The sequence below is a fragment of the Pseudorasbora parva genome, chromosome 11 (assembly GCF_024679245.1).
Source record: "Pseudorasbora parva isolate DD20220531a chromosome 11, ASM2467924v1, whole genome shotgun sequence".
NCBI lineage: Eukaryota > Metazoa > Chordata > Actinopteri > Cypriniformes > Gobionidae > Pseudorasbora > Pseudorasbora parva.
This window is the reverse complement of record NC_090182.1, coordinates 37,387,686-37,393,685: the sequence shown is the minus strand read 5'-3', so window position 1 is coordinate 37,393,685 and position 6,000 is coordinate 37,387,686. Positions and strand designations below refer to the sequence as shown.

Sequence of the window (6,000 nt, the reverse complement as noted above, 5' to 3'; positions counted from 1 at the left end):
TTGATATATTAGGACATGCTACGGAGTAATAATTAGCATTAAAAACGACTTATTTTTACATTAGTATATATATTCAAAACATTTTTGACAATAATTATTAAGATGTATATACATTACATTCAAATATAAACTTTGGCTCGGCTTTGGCTCGGCATGATGCCACAAATCTAAAGAGACCAGTTTTGTGATTTTTGGCCAAAGCATTGTGAAGTTATCATCAAAAATGTCACATTTTTGTATCTCTGTACCACTAGGTGGCACTGCACCGAAACTCTGCAGGCAGCCTTAAGTCATGGTTGGCATAACACATACTAAGTTTGGTTAGAATATGTTAAAGCATTGCAGAGATATAGCCTACTTTCCTTTTTATGTGAAGTTATTTGCGTGTTATTCGAAAACAATTTGACTAATCATCTTGATAATAATAATAAATAAACACACACAACCACACACACACACACACACACACACACACACATATATATATATGGTGTGATATTATGATAAAATGTCACCCATTCGTTCACAATCACCAGCATTCTGATTACCTGTGCTTCATCAACAGAGCCACACTTAAGCGCACCATCCACAAGCCCTCATCATCTGGTCTTGCACCGATCACCACCCCATGACTACCGTCGACATACCTGTTCCGCTTCTTATCTGTCTTCGTCATCTTCTTCGTTTCCATCTCCATCATCGTCTTCTTCTCCATCTTCGTCTCCATCATCTACAAAGGAAAGTTCCGTCATCAGTCAGTTAAGGTTTCTCTGTGTCAAGATTAATTCTGTGTTCTGCCTGTGTCCGTAACCTCTGTTAATAAACATTACACTTACCTTTGTGTCCTCGTCTGTGTCTGACAGTTATATAGATATTAATAATATTATTATATTAGATTACAAAATCTGTTATGAACATTTGAAAACAGCCATGAGTAAATTGTACCCCTAGGTGGTTCTATATGACAACAAATTTAGCTTGACAGTTGATAAGGCAGGAATAAAACTGGAAACATCTAGATCAGAATATAATTGAAACTATAACAACCTAGCAACCCCAAACAACCATGGTAACCACCCAGAGCACCCTAGCAGAACAGTCATATTTACTTCCTGACCACATATGTAAAATAGGTTGCTCAGCAGTAAAACATAGTTTAAAAAAGTTCACAGCTGTGAAGAGAAAATTATTACACCCCCACATTCCTAACAATGATTGGCCTTCCAGACCTGCATGACTAGAGCCTGTTGGGTGAGGGAAGCATGCAGGAGCCCTGGGGTAAACTGACTGGTCAATTTAAATAGCTCATGTTTTGCAACCTAGGCTCACTGGAAAAATCTGCCAAATCAGACATTTTTGCAAAACTCCACAGAATGGACTGCATTTATAAAGCACTTTTAACAGACCCTATGGCCATCCAAAGTGCTTTACATTTTTACCTCACATTCACCGACGGCGATGTCAGCCATGTAAGGCACCATCCAGCTCATCAGGAGCAGCTAGGGTTGGGTGTCTTGCTCATGGACACCTCAACACTTGGTCAGGTGGAACCAGGGATTGAACCACCAACCTTCCCATTTACAGGCAACCTACATGAACCACTCAGCCCCAAACTAGCAGAGAGAAGAATGTAGGCACCCTTCACATATTCACTACAGTTTCCGACAGCTTATTTCTATTCATGCAAATTTTTAATATGGATGCAGATTTTTGCGGATAATCAGTGTTGGGCAGTAGTGAGCTACAAATAGCGACGCTACTAGCTTAACTACATTTTTCAGTAGCTTGTCAGTAGCTCAGTTACTTTTAAAACATTGTAGCTTACTACATTATACAGCAAGTAGCGGAGTAGCTCGACCAAAAGCTACATTCCATTTTTGGGTTCTAAATCTAATGACCGACGAGAACGAGCGGAGCTGAGCGGTGTGACGGAAGCTAAGCTGGCAGACGCGCTTCATTCATATGAGCTGCTCAGCTGTAAAACAACATTGTAAATAAACCAAAACTCAGCAGGCTACTTGCCTCACAGATATGAGATATATCATGTGTAGGCTAGAAAGCTTGAAATGTACACTTTTAAACAAAACCATTCGAAATGAAAATAAATATGCAAGCAAAGCACCTGCACCGTTTATGTGAGCAGCTCATGATATTCACAGTGGTTCCGTTCAGAATGCGCTCCATCACTGCATGTGCTGTGAGTTTGACCTGCATTTTAGACTAATCCTTACTAGAGTGACCTTCCGTCTTGCTTTGCGTGTACCATAGGCTACAGCATTTTCACCCCTTGTCCCACACGTCGCATATTGAGAAAATGTCCCACATTTCCATCAGTCTGTTAGTTTTTAAATAGCATATTAATAAATGCATCTGTTCAGAAAACTACTGGATAATTCGGTAAATTGGTTATATTGTTAATATATAATATAAATTAATATATAAAACTGTCAATTAACTAATTTATAACTGATTTATATTTTATTTGTTCATTATTTATTTTGTTGATTTTTTAGTTGGACTTGGTCAGAACTCTTTCAAAAATAGTTTATCTGCATGATGCCTGCTGCCTTTGGGCTCAGTGAAGTCGAATTTAAATTACATTTAAAATAAAGACATGTTATATTACATTGTGATATAATGGTGTTTTCTGGTAGGGACTAAAGAACAAAACATTTTTATCAGCTGGAAGGCAGAATACAAATACTTTTTTATTAACTTAGACATTATATAACAGTTTCAAGTTATGTTTTAGTGTTGGTAACTTTTCTCACATTGTCCCACACAAACGTAGTAATCGTCCCACATTCGGTTTGTTTGATGGTGGTAAACCTAATCCTGATACCTGTATTTTAAATTTAAGTTGCATAGATTTTATTCTTGCACTGATGTTAAATTTTTAGCCATGTTGCACTTTGAAAGTCAGTTATATAGGCTATATTATATTATTGTGTTTATTGTATCAATTATTCAAATGATTCTGACAGTTTTTGCCTTTGAAATGACTGGGAAAAAAGTGTCCCAATCAACCTGAAGTCTCACTATACCCTTTAAAATCAATTACATTGCATTATATTGCTTGAAACCCCAGATAGTATAACAGTATGCATTAATTATTCAAAGTTATTCATCATTGTAAAAAAAAAGAAGTAGTTTCAATGTAGCTAGCTACTTTTTGATCGTAACTTGTAGTGTAGCTAACTACTTTTTCAAAATGGTAGCTTGAATGTAACTTAACTACTTTAGCTTACAAGTAGCTTGTAAAGCTACCGTTTCAGAGTAGCTTCCCCAACACTGCGGATAATTGACACTCTTATAGCTAAAAGACCTGTAGAAGCAATCTGAAATTACACGATTGCTTCACATGATTTTAGCCGCACTCACTGGACATTTTTAAGTGAAACATGCAAGAAGCAACAAAATATCATTTTGCAGAAATGTCACCATATGCATGTTTGTTTTTTCTTTTTTTTTCAATGAGCTTGGGTTGATGTTTTGTTAGACCAGATTGTTAAAGACAAGAATAAAAGGCAGTGCCCTGCTATTTTTTTCTTCTCTCTGCTAGTTTTCCTTTTATTTCCACGCAGTTAAGCATAGACAGATGCAGTGTTTGTGCCTCCTGAGGCGATGCGATGTGTTTTGTTTGATGTCAGTTCTCAGTCTAATTACTGAGACATTCAAACATGTTCTACAGCTCCCAGGAGGTTGTTGACATTGGTATTGCCTCCATTACCGTCTATTTTTATTGATGACATCATCAATGAAATCACCTTATCACGCATTGTGCCATGTGTCATATCCCAACCAACATAAAACACCTCCACCATAAACTACTAGATTTCTATTTCCATTGCATTGTGGTGGACAGTCTTGCCCACAGTGGAAAGAAAGAAATAAATAAAGAAAGAAATAAAGAAAGAAAGAAAGAAAGAAAGAAACTCACGACACACTTACATGTATGCTTCAGTATATTAGAACATCAAAACAGGTCAGCAAGACCTGTCATGCCAACGTGATCTCACGACCAATTCGTACGCATTTGTATACAAGGTGGCTAATTTGTACGCATTTGTGTGACCTTACTCATATGGATTCTTACCATTTGTCTATACTGGAGTGATGGGTCGGTTTTAGTGGTGGGGTTAGAGGTAGGTCATTCGTGTTTAGCAAAAAATTTAGAAATGTGTACAAGTGAGGTGGTAACACTTTACAAAACGAGTGTAATATGCATTAATTAATGCTTAACTAATGCACAGATAATCATGAGTTAATGTATAACTAATGGTGAACTAACCCATTTATTAATGATTACAGCATCAGCGACTAATGAAGATTCTACATGATTAATAGATTAAGTAATTATTAAAACGTTATTAGTTAAATGTGTCATTGTAACAATCTGCTCTGAGACAGAAAGGTTGGAGATCCAAACGCAGTATTTGTTGAAGGGTAATCCAAAGTCGTAGTCCATAAAACACGCAAAAGGTCATCACGGGCACTCACACTGGTGAATTGTGACATAGCCCCCCCTCAAAGCAGCGGCTTCCAGGCGGTCCTAAAATTGTCCAGGAGGGAGGTGGAGCAGAGGCGGACCCAGGGGCGAGATGGAGGGCTAGGCCTCAGATGACCAGACTGGTGCAGGCGACCAGGGCGAAGCCGGAGGGCTTGAAGACCCCCACCGGTAGAGCAGACGTCCACCACAGCAGAGCAGACGGTCTTGAAGACCCCCACGGCGGAGCAGACAAACACCACAGCAGCGCAGACGGACTTGAAGACCCCAATGTCGGAGCAGACGACCACCACAGCAGAGCAGGCGGTCTTGAAGCTTCCCACGGCGGAGCAGACGACCACCACAGCAGAGCAGGCGGTCTTGAAGCTTCCCACGGCGGAGCAGACGACCACCACAGCAGAGCAGGCGGTCTTGAAGACTCCCACGGCGGAGCAGACGACCACCACAGCAGCGCAGGTGGTCTTGAAGACCCCCACGGCAGGGCAGGCAGAGCAGGTGGTCCAGCCAGAGTCCCCTCTGGACTCGGCGCACGGGCCGGAGCCCCCTCTGGACTCGGCGCACGGGCCGGAGCCCCCTCTGGACTCGGCGCACGGGCCGGAGCCCCCTCTGGACTCGGCGCACGGGCCGGAGCCCCCTCTGGACTCGGCGCACGGGCCGGAGCCCCCTCTGGACTCGGCGCACGGGCCGGAGCCCCCTCTGGACTCGGCGCACGGGCCGGAGCCCCCTCTGGACTCGGCGCACGGGCCGGAGCCCCCTCTGGACTCGGCGCACGGGCCGGAGCCCCCTCTGGACTCGGCGCACGAGCCAGAGCCCCCTCTGGACTCGGCGCACGGGCCGGAGCCCTCTCTGGACTCGGCGCACGGGCGGCACGAGGCTCTGGAAGGTCTGCTGAGACGACACGAGGCTCTGGAAGGTCTGCTGAGACGACACGAGGCTCTGGAAGGTCTGCTGAGACGACACGAGGCTCTGGAAGGTCTGCTGAGACGACACCAGGCTCTGGAAGGTTTGCTAAATGACACCTGGCTCTAGAAGGTCTGCTGAGAAGACACCAGGCTCTGGAAGGTTTGCTAAATGACACCAGGCTCTAGAAGGTCTGCTGAGAAGACACCAGGCTCTGGAAGGTTTGCTGAGATGAAACCCGGCTCTGGAAGGTCTGAGAGCGCAGAGGCCTGTGGGTTGGATGGCGCTGATCTAGGGATGCCACTTTTACGCACTGACATCAGCGGTGAGTCCTCCATGCTGGATGCCAGTCTCACTTCCATTGGGACCCCCTTACTGGTTTCATGTGTGCAGTTTATGAAAACCCGGAACTCTGCATTGATGTCCATGATGGCTGAAGGTTCTGGAGTGGTGTCCATCTTGTCAAAAGACACAGGCTTGGCGCCCATCTTGTTACAGGACACATGATCGCAAAAATGTTTGGGGATAGTTAGGGATACCTCATCTACTTGCCCAACTGTGTATGAGGAACCAGACAATAATAGTGCATAATC

At 43.3% G+C, this 6,000-nt stretch overlaps 1 long non-coding RNA gene across 1 annotated transcript in view; it reads right to left on the bottom strand.

Annotated features, from left to right (window-relative positions):
* Positions 1-671: 671 nt before the first annotated feature.
* LOC137092391 (uncharacterized) overlaps positions 672-6,000 on the bottom strand; it is a 40,581-nt gene continuing 35,252 nt past the window's right edge. Inside the window, exon 3 of the long non-coding RNA XR_010908265.1 lies at positions 672-730. This is a non-coding gene — a long non-coding RNA (uncharacterized lncRNA). The remainder of the gene's footprint in view (positions 731-6,000) is intronic.